The 25,275-nt window shown below is 47.8% G+C and overlaps 1 protein-coding gene and 3 pseudogenes across 2 annotated transcripts in view; 1 reads left to right on the plus strand and 3 right to left on the minus strand.

The window, feature by feature from the left end:
- LOC120926518 overlaps positions 1-2,301 on the minus strand; it is a 574,555-nt pseudogene extending 572,254 nt beyond the window's left edge.
- Positions 1-2,302, minus strand: part of LOC120926655 — a 391,741-nt pseudogene extending 389,439 nt beyond the window's left edge.
- LOC120928403 (zinc finger protein 300-like) overlaps positions 1-25,275 on the plus strand; it is a 1,021,177-nt gene that overhangs the window by 542,031 nt on the left and 453,871 nt on the right. The gene's annotated exons all lie outside the window — the stretch shown is intronic.
- Positions 1-25,275, minus strand: part of LOC120928420 — a 399,135-nt pseudogene that overhangs the window by 10,637 nt on the left and 363,223 nt on the right.

The following is a 25,275-nucleotide window of genomic DNA, read 5'->3' on the forward strand; positions in this document are numbered from 1 at the left end:
AACAATAATTCTCCCCTCTACAGGACTCTGGTCCGGCCGCACCTGGAGTATGCCATCCAAATTAAATTACCAGGCCCTTCAGGTCTGGAATGGATATTAAGGGGAACCCCGCCGTAAAAAAAAATAAAAAAAATGACGTAGGGTTCCCCCCAAATATCCATACCAGGCTCTTCAGGTCTGGTGTGGATTTTAAGGGGAACTCCACCCCAAATTATAGCCTGGCCGGCCGCAGAAAAGAGGGGGGGAAGGGAGTGCGCCCCCCCTCTCCTGAACCGCACCAGGCCACATGCCCTCAACATGGGGAGGATGTCCCCATGTTGATGGGAACAAGGGCCTCATCCCCGGTTGTGGGGGTCTGCGGGCGGGTGGCTTATCAGAATCTGGAAGATCTGCCCCCCCCTATGTGAATTGGTAATGGGGTACACTGTACCTCTACCATTTCACGAAGGAAGTGTAAATATCTAAAAAAACACACAGACACCATAGAAAAAAAATCCTTTATTAATTAAAAAAAAAAAAAATCCAGCGATGTGAATCCACTGTCTCCTACCCAGCGATGGATGATCAGCGGTCCGGTCCAGCGATGCAGAAGATCTATCCGTCCAGAGCGCAGCAGGGGAGCTCCACTCTCCGCTGGACACAGCCCAGCGGAATGACGCGCTGGAGCTGTGACATTACTTATATAGGGGAAGCGCCAGCCACCCATCACGTGACCCCGCCCCCTCTGACGCACCCTCGTACGTCACTGGGAAAGACCCTGAAAGACAGGCCGTAGTGCCACATGTGTGCAATCAATAGCCCCCACGGTGTGTGGGAATCCGGCAATTCTGTAGAAATCCTGCATTGCCTTCTGCCGCAGGTGCTCATGGGTGGGTCTGATGATGTGATGGGACATGCATCTGAGGATTGCGGGGACAACCTGGTGCACGCATCTGCTCATGGTGGATTGTGACATCCCAGCCACAACTCCACTTGTACGCTGAAATGATCCACTGGCAAGGAAATGCAGTGTTGCCAGTACCTTGACCAGAGGCTGCACTGCATGTGAGCGTTGTGTCTGGCTGGTGATGTCATCATGCAGGGTTGTGGCTAAACCCAGGATGGCAGCAGGGCTGAATCTGAAGATGCGATACACCTCCGAATCAACCCATGCCAAAGACGTTCATGCGCGTTCGGTAGATCCTCTCCCGTGCCCTCCTCCGTGCCTGTAGACGCAGTAGTGCTATGACCACCTCTGCCCCTGGCATGTTGGCATACGGATGTGTTGCCCTGCAAGTGTGGTTGCTCAGCTCGTTCGTAACGGTGCTGCTGTAGCTGCTCTCCAGCTGACCTGTGCAAGTGTGGTGCAAAGTTACCCCTGCTTTATGAGGGGTAACTTTAGGCCGGACGTACAACTTACGCGCACCGCACGTAGCCTGCGCCGGGCGCATGTACGTTTCTGAATCGCCGTATCTCCCTCATTTGCATATTTGAATAGGAAATCAATGGGAGCGCCAGATGCGTCCAGCGTAAATATGCGCCCACACTACGCCGGCGTAGGAAAGTTACGTCGGTCGGAAAAAGCCTATTTTCTGGCGTATCTAGTTTTGTGGGTACGGCGCAAAGATACGACGGCGCATCCGTGGACTTACGCGGCGTATCAGTAGATACATTGGCATAAGTTCTTTCTGAATCCCGGCCAATGTGTGGAAATACAATCTCTCTCTCTCTCTCTATATATATATATATATATATATACACACACACACAGTATACCCAGATAGGGTTGCCACCTCATCCCTTTAAAACAGAACACATATGAATTACACAGGTTCTGAGGCTAATTAAGGTGGTAATTAGACTCATTTGGTGCCTTACCTGCATTCAATTAGCCTCAGAACCTGTGTAATTCATATGTGTTCTGTTTTAAAGGGATGAGGTGGCAACCCTATACCCAGATCATTAAACACAAGGAGGAGGAGCCGATTACAGATGATTGATATGTCTATAGAGCAGTGTTTCTCAACTCCAGTCCTCAAGGCGCCCTAACAGGTCATGTTTTCAGGATTTCCCTCAGATGAAATGGCTGTGGTAATTACCAAGACAGTGAAACTGATCAAATCACCTATGCAAAATAATGGAAAGCCTGAAAACATGACCTGTTGGGGAGCCTTGAGGACTGGAGTTGAGAAACACTGCTATAGAGGGACAGGAGCCCTGTACCATGAATAGGATATATACCTGACTTACCTGTGTGGTCTGATATGGAGAAAATCTCATGCTGGTGGCCGTGTGTTCAGGATGGAGACTGAGAAGCTGTTGAACTTCCTGGAACCAGATCTAAAATGGCTGAAAACAGGAAAAAAATACAGAATGTTACATTTGGTACACGCCCACACTGGTATTTCCTGTATTTGTCTGATAGGGAGGAGCACTAAAGTAACAGCACTGATCATTACAGAGGGTGCAGCATGGAGAGCAGACACCAGATGGCGCTGTGTCCAACTAGCTGAAAAGTATAAAACAACACAAAAAAGATAAAAAAAATAAAAAAGCAGATAAACAAAAAATGGAAAAGAAGAAAAGAAGTGTAAAAGACCCCAGTAAAAGGACAAAGTACATTCCTAGTTGGGAATCCATTCCAACAACTAAAACAGAAAAAAAAATGGTGAAAGAATAATACATATATATATATATAAATATTTAATAAAAAAATAAATAAGAAAAACAATTTTACCTGGCTACGCAGTGTCAACTTAGAATCAAAGATGACCCCCAGGTCCCTGACCTTGGTGACTGGTACCAGGCTCGGTTTAAAAGAGTCAGGCCAGTCGGGCATCTTACTAGGCCAATCATGGTTACTGAAGATCATATTTTCAGTTTTGGAGCCATTAACCTCCTTAGCGGTATCCCCGAGCGTGACTCGGGGTGGTTTTTCCATGCTACTATCGGTATGCCCGAGTCACGCTCGGGGTCGATGTGCAGATCGTGCAGCGGCGCGGCTTTTCGCAGCATCCACAGACAGGGAATTACTTACCTTGTCCCTGGATCCTGCGATGCATCCCCGCTGTGTGAGCGAGCGGGTCCTCGCTCGATTCACAGTGTCCCCGTGTGCCGCTGATCTCCGTTCCCTGCGACGTTACGACGCACGGGGGCGGAGAACATCGCCAAATTAAAAAAAGTAAACAAACACATTACATACAGTATACTGTAATCTTATAGGTTACAGTACTGTATGTAAAAAATACACCCCCCCTTGTCCCTAGTGGTCTCCCCAGTGTCCTACATGTTCTTTTATATAATAAAAACTGTTCTTTCTGCCTGCAAACTGTAGATTGTCCATAGCAACCAAAAGTGTCCCTTTATGTCAAAAATGGTTTTAGAGCAGCTAGAAAACAGCGATAATAAATTATAATCACTTGCAGAATTGAGCGATAGCGATTTGTGGGGAAATTCGTCATAAAAAAATAAAAGTAATGACAGCGACAATTCTGCAACTGAGCAAATTTCAGTGATTTTTAGTTGATTACATTATTGAATAATTTTTTATTATAATTATATTATTATTTGTTATAATTATTTATAGTTATTTATTATATTATAATTTATCATTTTGTTTTTTAAAAAAATTCATACCCGGGATGTCTACTAGACTCTTGTTTGGTCAGATTTAAATGAGTTATTCCTAAGAATTGCAGGCCTACAGTATAAAACGCCAAATTTCCTTGAAAAATAATGGTACCGCTTTTGGTACGTAATTCCAGACAGAATCATACCGCCAGGGAGGTTAAGTTTGAGATAGTTGGCTCCCATCCAGGTTCTAATCTCCTCCAAACAAGAGGCAAGATCCACTTTCCTCTCATTGGTCCTGGGAAGGTGAAAGTATATCTGGGTGTCGTCAGCGCAGACGTAAAAAAGGAGTTTGTGGCGACGTATGATGTACAACAATGGTCTCATGTAGATGTTAAATAGGATGGGTGATAATGCCAACCCCTGAGGGACCCCACAGGAGAGAGAGCTATCAGCAGAGTAATCCGGTCCCAATCTTACCCGCTGAACTCTCTCCTGCGGAAATGAGGCCATCCATGCCAATGCAGTACCATCAGTGCCAGCCACAGTCCCTAGTCTTTCCAACAGTCTGATGTGATCGATGGTATGAAAAGCTGCCGACAGATCCAGAAGTACTAAGACCGAGGTGTCATTCCTATCCAAGGACCAGAGGAGATCATCCTGAACTTTAACCAAGGCCGTTTCAGAGCCTCTGCCAGGTCGGAAACCTGACTGGAGGTCATCAAAGATGTTGTTGGATTCTAAGTGAGGCTGATACTGCCATACCGCTGCTCTTTCCATGATCTTTGCAAGGAACGGTAAGGTGGAAATAGGTCGATTGTTACTGAGCACGGAGGGTGGCAAGTTAGATTTCTTCAGCAGGGGTATAACCACCGCCTGCTTCAGAATACTTGCCACCACTCCAGATGAAAAAGATGTGCTTACAATGTTTGCTATAAAAGGGGCCAGGGTCTCACAGGCGTCTTTCATCAGCTGTGCAATGCAGGGATCAAGCGCAGAGGACGATGCCCTGAGAGACACAGGTATAGATTCAGAGTAATACATATTTTCAATATTATCTCTGATACTCTGAATCTTATAGAGCCATAACAGGTCCTCTTTATACTCCTATATACATGTATAGAGCCATGACAGGTCCTATTTATACTCCTTTATACATGTATAGAGCCATGACAGGTCCTCTTTATACTCCTATATACATGTATAGAGCCATAACAGGTCCTCTTTATACTCCTATATACATGTATAGAGCCATGACAGGTCCTCTTTATACTCCTATATACATGTATAGAGCCATGACAGGTCCTCTTTATACTCCTATATACATGTATAGAGCCATGACAGGTCCTCTTTATACTCCTATACATGTATAGAGCTGTAGCGCCTGGTTACTTTATAGTACTGGTGTTAGTTAAATTCAGAGGTAGATCAGAGTGTAGTTAAACTCTGATCCAAATTGTTGTGTGCAAAACAGGGTCTCTGTCTCAGCTTGGCTGTGCTGTGGGCTTATTCTGTTGCACTGGGGTGTTCTTCCCACCCCTGTGCAGTAGGTGGCAGCAGTGGAGTCAAGGTTTGGGTGCTCTTCCCCAGCAGCCAGACAGGAGGGTTTGGCCTCGCTGTGCATGCTGGGGGAGGGTATTTATGGGGCAGATGCCATTGGTTCTGGGTTCTTCTTTTGTCCAGTGTGGCACCCACTTTTAGGATGGCCACATCACGGCGCCCCGGCGTTATGACCTACCTGTCCAGGGCATGCGTGCCACGCGGTGTTCGCATGTTCTGATGTAAACCGAACCTGGGGGGTGTTTGGCTCATCCCTACCCAAAACTTACCTCCAGGCTGTCCCAGAACTACCTTAGAAGAAAAGAACAAAATGGTAGGCTTCAAATCATGGAATGGTCAGCAGTCTCCAGACCTAAACCCCACTGAGGTGGTTTGGAATGAACGGGACAGAAGGATGAAAGCAAAACAACCTACAAGGGCAACACATTTGTAGGAACTTCTGCAGCAGTGTTGGGAGGAACGATATTTGATATCCGCACAGCATCCTTTGAATGCAAACTGGGCCGGGCTCTTTCCAAAATGTGTGGACATTTCTTTCCCATTTCTTGTTTCCCCAAATCCAATTGGTTTGGTGAATCCACAATTCTCTCCAATTTCATAAAATGGCATTTTACAATTGACATAGGCTTTACTTTTCTGTACCAGAGGTGACAACACCTTATCAGGTAAAGCTGCTGGAAAATATAAAGATCCTCCCCTCCCCCACTACTGGCATACCTGGAGGTTAGATAGTGTATATAATAGCAGAGTAATGGGGTGTTGTGTCCATAAATATTCTGAAATATCCTCTGAAATGACCCCCTTCTTCATCCCTCCATCTAAAATAGATCTCAATGTTCTCTGTAGACCTAATACAGGGCCACCCGACAATGTCTCATATACATCTAAATCAGGTCATTGTCACATGACCTCAATGTCATTATATGCCGTGTCCAAAATGACAACCCATCCCCCCTTATCAGCTGACTTCAATGTTATATCTCACCATGCTGCTAATGATGGCAATGCCCCTTTCTCTTCAATGGTTACATTATTAGGAGAGGACCCCATAGTTCCTGATTATATCCTGTAATACTTTCCCATCTTTATCCTCCAAATGAAGAGACATTTCTGCTGCTGCATATGTAGTGGGCGGTGGAAACTTCTATTGTGTCTGTAAACCTAAGACAGACCTACTCAGTGGTGTTACTACAGATGATCCCTCAATATCGCCTCTCGGAGAATAATCTACCTTCAATCTATCAATATTCCTAAAATATCTCTACAAGTCCGGTGCCAACAAAAATTTCTTCATTAGAACTTTAGAGCTAAAGGCCAAACCTTTCCCCAGAAGGTCCATCTTACCCGATGTCAGTTCAGCGGAGGAGAAGGTGAGAATTGCGTCTCTTTCTGGTGATGAGGAATCCTCTGTTGGGAAGGTTGGCTGAGTGGCAGATGACTTGTTGTAGAGTTGATGTTTCCTATCTCCTCTGTGGCCGTATCTCTGCTGTTTCCTTCATTCCGATGTAGAAAACCAGGCCGGTGTTGTCCCTCTATAGATCCTAATAAAATGCCTCTAGCAGAGGAGGGAAGTGATGGGTCAGAGTCTGTAGAAGAAGTTCTAGTGACCAGTCTAGATGGACGAGGTGAGAATGTTGTGTAGGTGACGCTCCGAGAGTACGTCTGATTAGTAGACGTTTAGACTTCAGACATTTTATCTTTAACTCTTTCAGCTTCTCCGCTGACACCCGTGTGATCTGTACAGCCGGAGCGGAGTGTTCCTTCTGGAGGAAGGAAAGAGTTAAAGCTCTGAGATGAATGGAGCGCGTGAATAGAACTTGTACAAACAGACCTTTGCACCCCGTTGTCTGCAAACTTAGTAACAGTTTAACTTGTAGGTCCCCTTGGAACACTCTGTGCTTTATAATATTCAGCTAAAGTCATGCCATGGAATCCCAATGACACTTCTCTTTTTAGTACCTTCTTAAGAGATGATTTCTTCCTATCTGGTGTTATTTCACAAATACTGTCTGGATCCTTGTGTCTCAGCTGTGATATTCAAGTAGTAAATAAGCGATATTGTGCTAAGTGTATATAGAGTAAAGTTATATGATGTAAGTGACACGGATGATCCGTGACCGACAGCAGCTCTCACACCAATATACACTTCATAACAACAATTACAAATAAACAACGTGTAGCGCTGTCCAACCATGACTTTAATGATTACAGTGAAAGAAAACATCTAATATAATGCAATAAGGTAAAAATGTGAAAAAATGGAAAAGGGAAAAATAACAATTATTAATCACTTGCCCACCAGGCCAATTCTGACATTTCTCTCCTACATGTAAAAAACATATTTTTTTGCTATAAAATTGCATAGAACCTCCAAACATTATAGATGTTTTTTAGCAGAGACCCTAGAGAATAAAATGGCGGTCATTACAACTTTTTATCTCGCACGGTATTTGCTCAGCAATTTTTCAAATGCTTTTAAATGTTGTGTGCTTTAAAAAGATTAAGTTGCTTCTGTGAGCACACGGTGGACAGGGCCACTTTAAAAAATGTATTTTCTTTTTTATTGTTAATATTACAAAAAAAAAATTGATCACTTTGATTCCTATTACAAGGAATGTAAACATCCATTGTAATAGGAATATGACATGACAGGACCTCTTTACAGTGATATCTGGGGACCCCATATCTCACCTCTAGGCTGGGAAGCCTAAAATCCCAAAAAAACAAAAAAAAAAGATCACGGCTTGTCAGCCAAAACAGGGCCAGTTTTTAGAATGCAGAAGCTGGGCGTGACGTCATAACATCGTGCCCAGCCTCCAACGCTCATAGAGACTCCAGCGACCATCTGGTCCACCAGATATCTCTATAGTGGACCTCCGGGGCCCGGCGGATCTGTTCTCTGACTCATCGATCGCAGCAGTGAGTTGGTAGAAGCAATGGAGACGTCCCCTCTCGCCGCCCGTAAGAACAATCAACCGACTGACCAGCCGCTATGATCATTCTTTTGGTGTAGGTAAGCGCGGTCTGAAAACTGCAATATCTGAACGATGCCTGAAGCTGCACCCATCATTCAGATATCACCGCACAAAGCCGAGGACATCTTTAGATGTCCAGCCATCAGCAGGTGGTTAATAGTCCAAATGTCCCAATTCCACATCCATAGAGTGAACTCAGAACGTGTGCTGATCCAATGTCCAATTTGTGAAGACACCCGGTGCTCCCCACAGGATAGACGGGGGAAGTATATCGGCTTACCAGATTTTAAGACCCTCCAGGGTCTATCTTCACATTAGTGAGCTTTCACCCCTCACTATGGGCTCAACCGCATCCACTACCCAGCCTGCTTAATTGGATTCCACAGGTGTGTATTCCACAGTTATCATCAGTTAAGGAAACTTCAGAGTCCAGTCACACATTCATCATATGAAAGAGGAAGATAAACTCATTGCGCAACTGTCACAATCAGATGTCGGGATCGAAGACCAATTGCTATACCAGTTGCAGGACTACCACTGACCAGCAGGATATGTATACAGGCAGTCACCCTGGCAAATGACACAGGCTCACCTGAAGTCTGTCTCTCTCTCTATCTCATGTTGGAGGTCTCTCTCTTGTGTTGTAGGTCTCTCTCTTGTGTTGGAGGTTTCTCTCTCTCTCATGTTGGAGATCTCTCTCTCTCTTTCTCATGTTGATCTCTCTCTCTTGTGTTGGAGGTCTCTCTCTTTCGTGTCAAAGGTCTCTCTCTTGTGTTGGAGGTCTCTCTCTCTCATGTTAATTGTGGAATATACACCTGTGGAATCCAATTAAGCAGGCCGGTTGGTGGATGAGGTTGAGCCCATAGTGAGGGGTGAAAGCTCACTAATGTGCAGATAGACCCTGGAGGGTCTTCAAATCTGGTAAGCCGATATACTTCCCCCGTCTATCCTGTGGGGAGCACCGGGTGTCTTCACAAATTGAACATCGGATCAGCACATATTCAGGGCCAGATTCTCAAATAATTACGCCGGCGTATCAGCAGATACGCCGACGTAACTCCGAATCTAAGCCCGTCGTATGTTTTTTTTTTTTTTTCTTTTTTTTTTTTCAGTATAATAGTTTATTGAAGAATAAAACAGTACAGCAGAATACTTAGTTCATTCAGCAAACAATCTCAGTATTAGAGAACATATACAGTACTGCAATCCTATTGTATCACAGGATAAGTAAATAGGCATATATTACTACCGATGTTAGCATGCGGCATATAAGGGAGACAACAACACTCCATAAATGGCGTAGTGTCAGTAACACCCCTAATGGGGAAACCATATTTAAACTTAAATTATCTGGATACCAGTGTAGAACCCCTAACAATATTGCGATATGGGTGAACAAATCCATTACATGGGAAGTTACAACCAAAACGACCAGTAGGATCGACCCCCACTCCAGCCCACCCCAAATGGGAACCAAACTGTGGGTGAAGGGGGGGGAACTAAAAAATACATACCTAGGGAGATGTGAAAAAAGTACCTGGTCTGCTTAAGTAACTATTCCCATCAATCCACGTCAGAATATAAAGTCATGGACCCTCAAATTACCCTTATATCGGGTAAAGCCTCTCACGGGTGGGGCGTAGGGGGGGAGGGGGGCATACCCCCATGTACAGTAATCTAATGACCAAATATACCTATTAGGCAATTGTAGTTGAGGACGAGAGTGGTTGGGAAAGGAGGGAGAGGAAAGGTCAAATAGAGGTAAGAAGGAAACCAGATATATAAAGCACTGAAAGTAAATAGAACAGTTACATAGAATCAGACACGGTGTCAGAGGGAACCGTCAGGGAGTCAGGAGGAAGTGATTCTCTGTAATGCATCCAGCAACCCCAGGTGAGTCTAAATTTATCAGTAGCATCTCTAGCTTGGTGAATCAGTCTCTCCATCAACTCAATCTTGTTTACCCTTGCCTGCCAGTCCTTCACGGTGGGTGGAAGAGGGTCTTTCCAACGCAATGGGATGCATTGGGAAGCAGCATTAATTAAATGAAGCATCAGAGCTTTGCGGTAAGTCGACTGGGGCAAAGAGGTATGGTGTAAAAGGTACTGCTCAGGGGTGAAATCAGGTGTGTAAGCCCCCGTACACACGACCAAACATGTATGCTGAAACTGGTCCGCGGGCCAGTTTCAGCATACATGTTCGGTCGTGTGTAGGCGCGAGCGGGCCGAATTCCAGCAAACATTTGCCCGCCGGGCCTTTTCCCAGCGGGCAAATATTCCTGGACGTGTTTTAAAACCGTCCGCTGGAATCCTGCCCGCTCGGACATGTACGGACGTCAGTACAGACCTACCGTACATGTCCAGGCGCCCGCCGTCCCTCGCATGCGTCGAATGACTTTGACGAATGCGTGGAAGCCTTTAAATGGCAGGCCCGCCCACGTCTCCGCGTCATCGCCGCGTCATCATCGCGGCGACGACGCGGACACGCCCCGCGTATTGTTTACGCGCGGACTTCTGTACGATGGTTAGTACAACCATCGTACAGAAGCCCTCTGGCAGGCATGTACGGTGAAAACGGTCCGACGGACCGGTTTCATCGTACATGTTTGGTCGTGTGTACCGGGCCTAAGAGGCTATGCGGGTAATGCGAGAATGGATAGACTCCCAATATGGTCGGAGTTTCGGACAGCTCCACCAAATATGTAGGAGTGTACCTTCTGCTTCATTACATCTCCAGCAGGTAGAGGGGACTGTTGGGAAAAATTTATGTAGTTTACTGGGAGTTCTGTACCACCGGGAGTAGATCTTATTTTCTTGGGCTGACACGTTTATAGAACCCTTGTGAATATGTGTCCAAATCAAATTCCAATCGTCATCAGAAAGTGACGTCTGTAGGTCAGTTTCCCACTTATCATGAATAGGGGCCATTGAGGCAGTAGTAGGTGTAAGCAAGGAGTACAATAACGAGATTAAATGGCGTTGCGGGGCAGTGGATACACATAGATTCTCATTGGGTGTGAGATCCCTGCTCCACAAAGCTGGCGTTGGTGAACACTGAAGATAATTTCGAATTTGGAAGAACTTAAAGCGTGGAATTTGAAAATTAGGGAATTTCATGGCCATATCTGATTGGGATAAAAGTGCACCGGCATCAAAAAACTGATGTGCTCGTAGAGAAGGCTCGGTTTGAGATGCCTGTGGGTCAGTGGTATTGATACCTTCCAGGAAACCAGGGTTCTGAGTAAGCGGAGTCAAGGGACCTGGAAAAGGTGTTGAGCCCGGTTCTTTAAACACCGTCCTGAGACATGAGAGGGTTGGGCCAATCAAAGGGTGTTATATACATTTCTTGGGGGTGAACGGTCGGTCTATCCAGGGAAGGTGAGATATTCGAAAGCCGACAAATGCTTCCTCCAATTCAACCCAGCTCTTATCTCTTCCATTAACGTGCCAGTCCACGATTCGTGAGAGGAGACAGGCCCGGTGATATCTGGACAGGTCTGGAATACCTATGCCTCCCTTCAATTTAGGTAAAGATAGTCTGTCCCAACTTAACCTGGCACGACGACCGCCCCAAAGAAAGGATCTACATATAGATTTAAAAGAGGTCAGGAATGCGGCGGGGAGTTTAATGGGATAGCTTGTAGCAAGTATAAGAGCCTTGGAAGGACATTCATTTTTAGAACATCCAGAACGTCCAAACCAAGAAAATGTGCCCTTGTTCCAAGCCTCAAGGTCGGCCTTAACTGATTGCAGTGCAGGTGGGAAGTTACGAGCATATAAATCAGAAAGTTTTGAGGGGAGCTTGATCCCAAGATAAGTGATATCACTAGGATCCCACCTAAAGGGGAAATTTTGTTTACAAAGGGCTACAGTCTCTTGCGGGAGGGATACATTCAGTGCCACGGATTTACTAAAATTGATTCGTAAATGAGAAAGCGTGTTAAACATTTTGAGATCTTTGAGTAGCTTGGGTAATGTGACCATAGGGTTCGTTAGAAATAAAAGAACATCATCCGCGTATGCGGCTACCTTATATTGACGATGTTTGATGTCAATTCCCCGTATATCTGGATTGTCCCTCAAACATCTCAAAAGGGGCTCCAGTGTCAGAACAAAAATTAAAGGTGAAAGGGGACAACCCTGTCTGATACCATTGCGTACCGGGAAGGCGTCCGACAGACGGCCATTGACCTTAACACGGGCCGATGGGACTGAATAAAGCGTCAAAATCATTTGCAGAAAACGGGTAGGCAAACCAAGTTTTCGGAGAGCTGCCTCCCATGCCAACCTATCAAACGCCTTCTCGGCATCAAGGGATAACAGAAACCCCTTGGTCTTGGATGTTGATAACCAGTGGTGGACATTTATTGCCTTTATGGTGTTGTCCCTGGCCTCTCTGCCAGGGACAAATCCCACTTGGTCCGTCGAGATTAGGTTCGGGAGATGGACAAGCAATCTATTAGCCAATATTTTTGCGAACAGTTTCAGGTCAACATTGAGTAACGAGATGGGACGGTAATTAGGAACTAGCGTGTTGTCCTTCCCTGGCTTTGGGATTAGAGCAATGTGCGCCTCTAAGAGGTCAGACCCAGTTGGGGGTGAGAAAGGTAGGTCATTAAATGCCCTGACAAAGTGGGGGATCAGTAGTGGAGCAAAGGACTTGTAGTAGCCTGAGCCTAAGCCATCAGGACTAGGGCTTTTTCCAGGTTTTAATTGTTTTAGGGCACGCAGTGCCTCTTCCACCGATACTGGCATGTCCATGTAATCCAAATCGGGGATCTGGGCAGAGGGTAAACCGTATTTAGATAGAAAGTCGTCAATCATTTTTCCTCTGTATGCAGGGGACCCCGACCCTGGCGGTGTAGGTAAATTGTATAAGGATGAAAGGAAGGATGTGAATTGTTTAGCAATTAGATCAGATCTATGTAAAACTTCACCTGTTGGGGTGGTTATAGAATGGATCGCATTTGCTTCTCTCTTCTTCTGTAGTGTGTGTGCTAGCAATTTACTTGATTTGTTTCCAAACTCATAGTATAGCTTGTGGGTCAAGGTAAATTTATATTTTAATCGCGTGTGAAGTTCAGTTTGCAGATCTTTCCTGGCTTCTAACAAAGCCTCAAGAGAGTCTGCAGCTAAGAAGCGCTTGTGAGCGCCTTCAAGGGCCCTAATCTTAGCAGAAAGTGCCTCAAGTCGGGCAGTTCGCAGTTTACGACGTCTGGACATAATAGAGATCATTTTCCCTCTAAGGACACATTTGTGTGCTGCCCACACCGATGCAGGTGTAACCTCTGGAGACGAGTTATCAGAGAAGTATTGCGTTATAGTGTTTGATAGTTCAGCTACACATCCCTGATCTAGAAGAATAGAATCATCCATCCGCCACACAGGACGACCCGGACTCCGCCCCCTCCAAGAAAGTGTCATAGTGATCGGGTGGTGATCTGATAACACCATGGGTTCAATAGACGCACCCGTGAGTCGAATAAGGTCCTCCTGAGTGATGAAGAAAAAATCGATACGAGAATATTTGGCATGTAAAGGCAAGTAATAAGTGTAATCTTTAGTTGTGGGGTATAGTGTACGCCAGGTATCAGGTAGCGTAAGTAAATCTAATTGGGATTTGACGGCACGGAGTGTGCGGTAGGTCAGACAGGAGGAGCCATTCGAGGAGTCCAGGAGGGGGGTTAGGGGAACATTAAAATCCCCGCCCATGATCAGCATCCCGGACTGAAAAACCATGAGGCATTGGACAATATCACGAAAAAAACTAACATGTTGTGAATTGGGGGCGTATATATTCGCAATGGTCACAGGAGAGCCGTACATTCTACCCTTAAGAAAAATAAATCGCCCACATGGATCACGTTCAACATCCTCAACTTTTAGTGGGCAATGTCTGGACAATAGTATGGATACCCCTTTAGATTTCGAAATATCATTTGTGGCGTGAAATACATTCGGGAAAAGACGACTTCGTAAAACGGGGACACTATCCGTCCTAAAGTGGGTTTCTTGTAGCAGTACAATTTGGGGTTTCTCTTTCCGTAAAGAAGAGAATAGTAAAGAGCGTTTCTCGGGTGTGTTTAATCCTCGGATATTCAAGGAAAATAACTTAACATTCAAAAAGGGTACATCTCGGTCAGCGAGCTGTGAGGATGGATCAGGCACGTCAGTCATTGTCACAGGAGGAGGGGGAAAGAAAAATGAGAAAAAGAGTAAAAGGTGGGAAAGATAGGGGAAGCAGAAAGGGGGACAGCGTCTAAGTCAACCAGATAAACCTAGGGACCCGCAGAGAGGAGTGGGTCCGTCTGACAATAAGGGGTAGGGTTACTACCTAGATGGAACAATGCCTATAGGCAATGGGTGCGGTGCACCCTAGACAGAAATACCACAACCAGCGGGTATATGAGCTACCAGGCCCAACCGTATGGGGGTTGGTCAGTCCAAGCCTGGAAACCAATAAAGATAGAAGTGTAACCTATAACTTATACTCTAAACAATAAAATAGAAACAGTGGAAGCACCACAGGCCACCCCAGAACAACTTCTTGATATAAAGGGCATGTTACCAGCCATGTTGGAAGGGAGGGTACCGCCCAGTATCTAGGGGTGAGCATGGCTCTTGAGTAAGGAGGGAGTCCTTAATAGTCAGATATTACCTACTCATATAACCAGGACCCTATATCCACCAATAATGATACCCAACTCCCCCACCCCTGGCACAAGGGGAAACCTTCCCAACCCCATACAGGTCAGGTATAAGGAAACCCCTATTCCCCCCGCCAGCTGGGAAGCTACCCCCAATACATACCCCAGGGTCAGCTAACCTCCCTTAGAAACCCAAAAGCAATGTTACTGAATACATTTACAACCGTGGTGAAGTTCTATAACACAATCTAAATATATTATATATCTAATGTAAACCGTCCTCTCAAATAAGGATGAAACATCGTTGTCAGCCCTAGGGTTGTGCATAAATGGAACACCCCACATACTGAAGTATGACGAACAGGAATCGAGAACTCTCTGTTGGCAGTCTCAATTCAGTCCCAACTCACGTTAGGTAATTTCCTTTAGGTTCCCCACAGCATAGTGTCTTATGAGAACTAGGAAGTTATTTATTCTAAAAAAGTCCCATGAGATCCATAAGGAGCTTGGAATGCAAGTGGTTTCGAGTACTGCTCATTCGTGGCTGTTACATATAGTCAGAGCACATAGACAGGAGGTGCAGTATAGTAGCGCAGAGGGAGGAGTGTTACCAAGGCAAGAGGACACACAGCATTGCCTACTGAAACCTCCGGCACATAGGTCATGAGTGCAAAAGTACTACTTCATCTATTCAGCTAGTTATATAAACGACCATATGGAAATCATATATAGGGTCAGTTCTAAATACCACAGTAGGAAAACGGTTTTCGAAACAGCTCATGGCAGAGCATTGCGATGCAGCACTGAAGTAGTCGAGGCTGGATGAGCATACCAGTAATCATACAGTTTATTCAACTACCTCTTCCAGAGGCAGACAATAGGATGGTAAAGGTATCAAGGGATGAGTCTACACCTCCTCCGTTTTCTGCCGCGCCTCCTCACGCGAAGCATACTGGGCGTTGTAGTCCCATGCAATGAGCTCGATCTGTAGGGCAGACCTGTCTACATACAGTCTTGGCAAGGAGCTCAGCCATGGAAGCAGGGGACGACATATGAGTAAGAATCCAGCGCAAGTCCTTTCTGGACATTGTTTGGGTAGATATAATAGTGGAGTGTACATCAGAAGTAGCAAGCATGGTTGTATTAAAAAAAAAAAAAAAAAAAACTGAAGTGCAGAACAAACCACAATCAAGACATCCAGAGTGTAATCCAGGGAGGCATAAACACCAAACAGACTGGGGGTTATGAAAAATAAAGCAAACTCATTGCTCTTTCCTTGTAACTAGAGAAAACTTCAAACTATCTTTAAAGCAATGCCGCAAACAGAGCGGAACAGGTAAGTAAGGCTTTCAGGTCCTCAGCGGTCGATCCGTGCTCTCCAGGCTGCTGGTAGAGGAGAAACTTGGTGATCAATACCAGGGATCTGCGTATCTTGTATACTCCTGGGTTCCGATGGGGAGCGGCGGCGACGGAATCTGGTGGTTTGTGTCTCCTTCTGTTCTGCTCGCTGTGACGGCCACCGGTTCACTGACTGGCGATAAACCGCGTACCACTCTGGTACTGCAACGAAGGGGATCCCCAGGGTGTCACAAAAACGGTGCAAGTCCTCCGGGACCTTTAGCAGTGCAGTGCGGCCTTGATGTGAGGCGGATAGACAGAAGGGAAACTTCCACTTGTATCCTATGTTGTTATCACGTAGCACATCAAGCAGAGGTCTAAGGTCCCTGCGGTGCTTCAGTGTGATGCCTGATAGGTCTTGGAAAAGCTGTATCGGGGCGCCATTGTGCGATAACTGTTTACCCCTCGCCCCTTTCAAAATATCCTCCTTCAACCTGAAATCTGCCAGACAGCATATAATATCCCGAGGGGGATCTGAATCTTTGCCTTTAGGGCGTAGTGCACGGTGTATTCTGATTATGTCAATGCCTGTCTGCGGGGGTCTGTCAAGAATAGAATTAAATATAGCAGTCACCGAGACTGAAATGAGGTCCCCCTCAACCGACTCCGGCATACCCCGAACCCTCAGGTTCTGGCGTCGTCCTCGGTTATCGAGGTCCTCCATGTGGCGATTAATGTCCCTCAACTGAAGGGTGTGATCATCTACCTTCCTGTTGGATCGTCTGAGGACAGTTTCATGATCTTCCAGGGCAGTTTCAGTCCGTGCGACCCTATCCGTGAGGGAGCGGAACTCCAGACGTAGTTCAGAAATGGCGGCTGCCAGGGTTTCCTTAATGTCCAACGCCACACTCTTAAGGTCGTCTATAGTCAGGTTCCGCTGTGAAGCAGGATCACGCTTCTCCGTTATAGCTGGCCCCGGGGGAGCGGTAGAAGGAGTAGGCGTCAGGCTCAAAACAATCTCTGTAGCCTCCGAATGCGACGACTGTGATAGTCCTGAGGAGAGTCTCTGGCGGGAAGACGCCATGTTTCCTCTTGGAGCGCGGAATCCGTCCGGGATATTTTGAGAAACTGTGCCGCTATTTTCCCTGGGCGAACGGGATCGGGAGGTAGAGGATGGCCTAGAGGCAGTACCCATACCGAAAAGGAGGATAATTTTAAGCTGGGTGATCTGTATTCAGATCAAGTTGTCCTGAGGTGGCAGGAGCTGTGCAGTTAAGCGTCCATTTCCCTCAAGGTCCGGCCACGCCCTCCCCGTCGTATGTTTAAGTGTATTCTCAAACTGAGATACACTTAAACATGCCTAAGATACGATGGCCTGCGCCGTCGTATCTTAGGGTGCAATATTTACGCTGGCCGCTAGGTGGCGTTTCCATTGCGGTCGGCGTAGAATATGCAAATGAGTCATTACGCCGATTCACGAACGTACGCTTGCCCGTCGCAGTAAATTTACGCCATTTCCATAAGAGATACGCGGCGTAAAGATAAAGCTGCCCCCTAGGTGGCGTAGCCAATGTTAAGTATGGCCGTCGTTCCTGCGTCGAAATTTTAAAATGTTACGTCGTTTGCGTAACTCGTCCGTGAATGGGGCTGGACGCCATTTACGTTCACGTCGAAACCAATGACGTCCTTGCGACGTCATTTAGCGCAATGCACGTCGGGAAAATTTAGGGACGGCGCATGCGCAGTACGTTCGGCACGGGAACGCGCCTAATTTAAATGATCCACACCACCTACCCGGATCATTTGAATTAGGCGGGCTTGCGCCGGGGGGATTTACGTTACGCCGCCGCAACTTTACAGGCAAGTGCTTTGTGAATCAAGCACTTGCCCGTAAAACTTGCGGCGGCGTAACGTAAATGCGATTTGTTACGCCACCGCAGATCTACCTGAATCTGGCCCTCTGAGTTCACTTTATGGATGTGGAATTGGGACATTTGGACTATTAATACTAATTTTAATTTTTCCCTTTTTTCATTTTTTAAAATTTTCACCTTATTGCATTACATTCATTTTTTTTTGCACTTTAACCACTTTGTACCGGGTGGACGTCCTTGACTTTAAGCCGGGATATGTGAATGACGGGTGCAGCTACAGGCATCATTCAGATATCATCTTTTAGAGCCGGTGATTCTGTGCACCGTAAGAATGTACATAGCGGCAGTCCCACCGCTTGATTGTTCTTGCGGGCGGCGAGAGGGGACAACCCCCCTCCCACCACCCTTCGGTGCTTCTACCGACTTACCACTGCGATTGGTGAGTCTGAGAACAGATCCGCCGGGTTCCTACCATAGAGAACCAGATGGTCGCCGGAGTCTCTATGCTTGTCGGAGGCCGGGCGCAATGTTATGACGTCATGTCCGGCCTCTGCATTCAAAAAAGTTGCGCCGCTTTGGCTAGGAAGCGGTAAAAAAATGTTTTATTATTATTTCAGGCTTCGCAGCCAGAGGTGAGATGTGAGGTCTTATTGACCCCCCTCCCCCATATCTCACTGTAAAGAGGACCTGTCATGCTTATTCCTATTACAAGGGATGTTTACATTCCTTGTAATAGGAATAAAAGTAATAATTATTTTATTTTTAGTATCAAAGTAACAAGTTTAAAAAAAAATCATGTTAATTTTCATTTAAAGTGCCCCTGTCCCCGTGTGCTCGCACGCAGAAATGAATGTATACGTATATCCTGCCCACACATGAAAACGGTGTTCAGACCACACATGTGAGGTGTCGCCGCGAAACCCTGTAACTCAAAACCTGTAACCAGTAAAAAAAATTAAAGCGTCGCCCATGAGGATTTTTAGTACGGAAGTTTGGCACCATTCCACGAGCGCGCGCAATTTTAAAGGGTGACATGTTAGGTATCTATTTACTCGGCGTAACTTCATCTTTCACATTATGCAAAAAAATTGGGCTAACTTTGCTGTTTTGTTATTTTTTAATTCATTAATCCGTTTTTTTTTTTACAAAAAAAAGGCGTTTGAAAAATGATTGCACAAATACTGTGCGAGATTCCTTAGGGTGTCTGCTAAAAAAAAACATATATAGTGTTTGGGGGTTCTGAGTAATTTTCTAGCAAAATAAATATGATTTTTGCCTGTAGAAGAGGGGTGCCTGGATAGGCCCGGTAAGGAAATGGTTAATCATTAAGGTCATGGTTGGACAGCGCTACACGTTTTTTATTTGAATTGTTGTTATGAAGTGTATATTGGTGTGAGAGCTGCTGTCGGTCACGGATCATCCGCGTCACGTACATCATATAACTTTACTCTATATGCACTTAGCACAATATCACTTATTTACTACTTGAATATCACAGCGGAGACACAAGGATCCAGACAGTATTTGTGAAATAACACCAGATAGGAAGAAATCATCTCTTAAGAAGATACTAAAAAGAGAAGTGTCATTGGGATTCCATGGCATGACTTTAGCTGAATATTATAAAGCACAGAGTGTTCCAAGGGGCCCTACAAGTTAAACTGTTACTAAGTTTGCAGACAACGGGGTGCAAAGGTCTGTTTGTACAAGTTCTGTACACGTCTCCATTCATCTCAGAGCTTTAACTCTTTCCTTCCTCCGGGAGGAACAATCCACTCCGGCTGTACAGATACAGAGGCAGTGGTGTCTCTAGCTTTCATATTTAGGGGGGGCACATGGGGGAACAAGGACAAAAGTAGAAGGGGCCAACCATAAAACTCAAATGATATATATATATATATATATATATATATATATATATATATACACATAGGGCCAGATTCACGTAGAGCGGCGCATATTTAGTTTGGCGTAACGCATAACTACAGCACACCAACACACTGACCCCCAAATTTCAAACATGATACACACCATGCACTTGTCCCCCCCCCCCCTCCTCCCTATCCGGGATTAACTATCCAACAGATGAGGGCGGACGTAGCTCCTAAATCTCCTAGATTCCCACCTGCCGATTTGCTTCACCACCTCTACTCCCAAACCGCATCTATGTGCTTCAGTTGCTGCACCAATGCGGAAGGAGTGAGAAGAAAAACTTTTCTCATCCACTCCTTCCGCACGGAGCCCTTTTTTAAAAATGGTAACAAATTGGTACCTGGAAAGGGGGGACCCATCACCATGTATCAAAAAGGAACCCTCTGTCCCCGGGCGCATGTCAAGAAACGCCCGAACCGCCCCCACCGGGCACAGCGTAGACCCCGGCAGGGCAAATAGTAGAACCTCTCGTCCCTTTCCCATCTGATCCGTTTTTGACTTGCGCAGCCAAAGCAACACCCTGTCTCGCCCACAACTTACCTCTTGATAACTCAGGCCGCCGGGCCTCTTCTTCGATGCGCTCACCAACTCCCCTATCCTGAAGGCCCCAAAGAACGCCAATATGAACGCCACCTTAAATAACGCTGACTCGTACTCCGAGGAACAAATACCCGGCAACTGCCCCACCAAACCTTGCAGCACCGAGAACGAAACCGGGCGCCTAACATCCCGGGTCATACGAGCTTTCCTATACCCCTTGAGCGCCTGCCTAACCCAAAAATCCTTGGTGAAATCTTGGCAACCCCGCAACTTGAACAGGAACGCCAAACCCGCCATCTTCTGATTTAGTACCGATACTGACACCCCATCCTCCATGCATCTAGCCACCCAATAAAATAACAAACCTCGCACGTCCGGCCCACAAGGATCAATCGCCGCCCAGGTAGCCAAAGACTCCCACTCTTGCCATACCTTACTGTACGCCACCCATGTGGCTTCACTCACTGACTTTCTGAGCCAACCAGAGATCACGCCAACGCAATCCTCCACAGCTCCTCTGGACAAGGCACTCCGTGTTGTTCCGATCCCGGCACCAACTCTCGGAACCTGTCCCACTGAAAACGAGATAAGGCGTCAGCAATGACGTTCTCCACTCCCGGTATATGAACTGCATGAATAAATACATTCCTTTGCAGACATCTCAGCACCAGGTGTTGCAGCAATCGCACCACCGGTGGCGAGGATGCCGACACCCGGTTAATCGCCTGCACCACTCCCAGGTTGTCACAGTGAAATCTCACCTTTTTATCCCTAAACTCTGCCCCCCACAGTTCCACCGCCAGAACTACTGGAAACAATTCCAGCAGGACCAGGTTCCTTGTAAACCCTGCTTCCACCCAGCTGACCGGCCACGGGCCCGCGCTCCACCTGCCCCGGAAAAAAACTCAGAAGCCTGTGGACCCCGCAGCATCCGTGTATAACTCCAAGTCAAAATTGCTGACAGGGCCCGTCATCCATAAAGCCCTCCCGTTAAACTCCTCCAAAAATGAATGCCATACCCGTAGGTCCTCTCTGTGTATTTTTTGTAAGCTAACGAAATGTGTAGGAGCCACCACCCCCGCTGTGCTAGCCGACAGCCGCCGACAAAAAACCCGCCCCATTGGCAAAATGCGGCACGCAAAGTTCAGCTTCCCCAGCAATGACTGGAGCTCCTTAAGTCGAACTTTGCGCACCCCTACCATGCCCTTTACTTCAGCCTTAAGCGCCACTACCTTATCTTCTGGCAACCTGCATTCCATGACTTCGGAATCCAAAGTGATCCCTAGAAAAGTCATGACCGTGCGCGGCCCCTCTGTCTTCTCAGGGGCCAGCGGAACCCCAAAACTCTCCGCCACGTGTTCCAGGGTGGCCAGGAGCACTGACGCCACCCTGGAGGAAGCCGGTCCTATGCACAGAAAGTCATCCAGATAATGGATAACCAAATTCACTCCTGACACGTCCCGCACCACCCATTCCAAAAAAGAGCTAAACGTTTCAAAGAACGCACAGGAGATAGAACACCCCATGGGAAGGCACCGGTCAACGTAGAACTGTCCTTCCCAGTGGCATCCCAACAGCCTAAAGCTGTCCGGGTGAACCGGCAGCAGCCGAAATGCCGCCTCCACATCCGTCTTTGCCATTAACGCCCCTTGCCCATATCGCCTAACCCAGTGCACTGCCGCATCAAACGATGTGTAACTGACCGAACAAGCCTCCGGATCAATGGCATCATTGACCGACCCACCCTTCGGAAAAACGACAGATGGTGTATTAGCCTGAACTTGTTAGGTTCTTTTTTGGGCACCACCCCCAGCGGAGAGACCACCAAGTCCGCCAAAGGTGCTACCCCAAAAGGACCTGCCATGCGCCCCAGAGCCACCTCCTTTCTCAGTTTCTCCGAAACCACGTCCGGATGAAGTAACGCAGACCGTAAATTTCGTGGCACCGGGGGAACAACCCCCAGCTCACACGGAATCAAAAACCCCACTGAAAAACCCCTCTCCAACATAGCCGCCGCCCTTCTATCCGGATATCTGCCGAGAAACGGCCGCATCTTTTCCACCTTCACCGGCGTCGTCCCTCTTGTGAGCAAACTCCCCGGTACGGCCCCTGCTCTGCTTAAAACACTTGGACTGCGGGTGGGAGCCACCGCAGCCCGAGCACTCGTGTTTGTACCGACAGGCACCCCCGAACTTGCAAGAGCCCGCATTAAATTGCCAACACACCCCTTTTGCTCTGCCGGCCGGTTGCCCCTGGGAACTGGAACCCCCAGCCCCCCCTGGAAATAACTGCCCTGGAGCCCTGGCCGCTGTCATCAAGCATAACCACAAGTTCATGTCTTTTTGATTCCAACGCAGGTCAGGCCGGACCGCCATCCTCTGCCTAAACTGTTCGTCGTACCTAAGCCACGCCGAGCCCCCATACACCCTGTGAGCCTCCCCAATGGCATTCTGGTAAATAAACAGACCTGAACAACATTCCGGCTTCTTTTCCCCCACTACACCTGCCAGTATGCTAAATGCCTGTAACCAATTGGCGAACGTACGCGGGATCAGCCGGTACCTGCGCCTCTCCTCTTCCTCTTTCTTGGATTCGTCCGGTTTCCTCCTATCCAAATTAAATTTTTCTAACGGGAGCAAAGAAAAAATCTCCACATGCTCACCCTTCCAGATCTTTTCCCTGACTTCAGACTTGAGATGAGTCCCTAGAGATGCTTCATAGCAAAGATATATCTCACATTTCGCCGCATCTGCCAAGCGGATAATTTCCTGCCTGGCAGCAGTGTCCCCGGCCCCTTTTCCATCCCCTGCCGTCGGTGGAGCCACCACACTGGCCTGAGCCACCACAGGCGGCACCACCGGGGGAGTCACCGAGTCCCCAGCCTGTGGAGCCGTTGAGGTTGCTGTGGCGGCCGGGGCCGCGGGGGCTACCACTGGCGGGGGCAAGCTTGCCACCACCAGCGGAGCCGCCGGACCTGGCGCCGCCCCTCCGCGCTCTCAAACCTGCCCACCAGTTCTTTCATGCACGCCAAGAAACCCGCAAAATCCCCCCTGCCTGACATTGCCAGGGGGCGGAGACCCGCCCCCTGCCGACAGAAATACACCGGGCACCCCTACCCCCCCACTGCCACTCTGCCCCCCCACATTCAAATGCACAGCAGGAGAATAAGGTGAATTTGACTTACCCGGCTGCCTAGGGTTAGAACCACTAGCCGACCCGATCACCTCCACCGCAGCTGCCCCCCGCCGGGGGGGTGGTTCCTCATCAGACTCCGAAAGCTCCCCTTCGGACCGGAGCGTAGCAGGCTCATCCGACACTTCCGACAACTCACCAGGGGAAGGATCCCTGGCGGCCGCAGGCCTGGCGTCCGACCGCCCGCCAGACCCGTTCGCCGTTTTCGCCGTCGCCTTCCGTGGGCCAGGGGGTGGGACCCCAGCCCCGTCGACCGATACCACGCAGTTCACTGCCGCCACCGCCACATCTGGAGAGGTGTCTGGCCTGGCGGTCGTGCTCCTAGGTCTCCCCCGCAGAGGCGCCGACCCCCGCGTAACAACGCGAGGGGTGGGGCCCGCAACTTCAGACTCCACTCGCCACGCGGGTGCCGCGGCCGCCCCAGGACTGGCGGAGCGGCTGCCCGCAGAACCCCGTCCGCGCTGGGGATTCCTCCCGGACCCCCCCCCAGAATTCTTGGCCGCACGCTTCGCGGGGGGGCCCGGTGGGGCCCGAGGATCGGGATTCCCAAAGTGACGCTGGGCTCTTGGGGACGAATCCGGAGAAAAGCGCTCCGGAGGCCTAGACCTGCGAGCTCGTGCCGACGCGCGTCCCCCCTCGTTCGCTGGTGCGGGAGCAACCCCCAGTATGGGCCGCAGTTAATCCCGCAGCCAGTCAGGTCCATGGGCAGCTGCTTCAGCCTGCAGCTGGGCCCAAATAGCAGCAAGGTCAGACATACCTGTTGCTCTGAACTTTTCAGCTTGCTGTGCTTGCCCAGGGGCGGGAACAGCCCCTTTTATGACCTCCTCTCTCCTCCCCCTCAACCCCTCACAGCCAATGGTTAATTTTCACTGATAACCCAGTCATGGGGGCCCTACTCTGAGTCACTGCGCTCCTGGATCCGGGCCTGCTGGACAGGGAGGGGATCACAAAGAGGACCCCTCCCCCCATTCTCTGGGATGACACAATAGAATCTCATTCCAGATTGGTCATGTGAAGAAGGTTTGTTGGACGTTCTTCTGGTTAGTGGAGGGAAATGAACGTTGATTATTGAGCGCAGTGAGGAGAAGATTGGGAGGAGCAGGATGGGGAATTTCTCTCCAAGGAATGAATTTCTAGCAGTGAATGTGATTTTCATTCAGTAAATTCCATTCATTCCAAAATGTGATGATAAAAGGAAATGAAATGTTGATCTCCTTCTGAGCGCCATTCATCAATCCATGGAATGTAGTGAGAAGATTTCTCCTCCAATAATCTCTCGTGTAGGAGGAGCTTTTCCTTTCTTGTGTCCTCTTCCTTCCTCCCCTCATCACACTGGTGTCTTCAGAGAGATCCGGAGCTCTCACATCTCTCAGGACTCTCATATTGCACCCCCCGGGGGATCACCTCATACACTTCCATTTCCCTCCACTAACCATAAGAGAAGGAGATTGTACGATTGTATGGGCAGCTGAACAGGGCGATGTTCCCGATGTTCTATGACTTCCGTCACCATCAAAGAAAATAATGTGAGGTTGTATTGTTTGGGCCGATCGTTCCCACACCTTGTATAATATTACACGTGTAGCACTACCCCCGAAGGAGCTGCTGAGTATTTTGGGCGGCACGTTACCTCTATCTTCTCTGTATCCTGTTTGAATCCCTTCTCTGT

This window comes from Rana temporaria, chromosome 2 (assembly GCF_905171775.1).
Source record: "Rana temporaria chromosome 2, aRanTem1.1, whole genome shotgun sequence".
In the NCBI taxonomy this organism is placed as follows: Eukaryota; Metazoa; Chordata; class Amphibia; order Anura; family Ranidae; genus Rana; species Rana temporaria.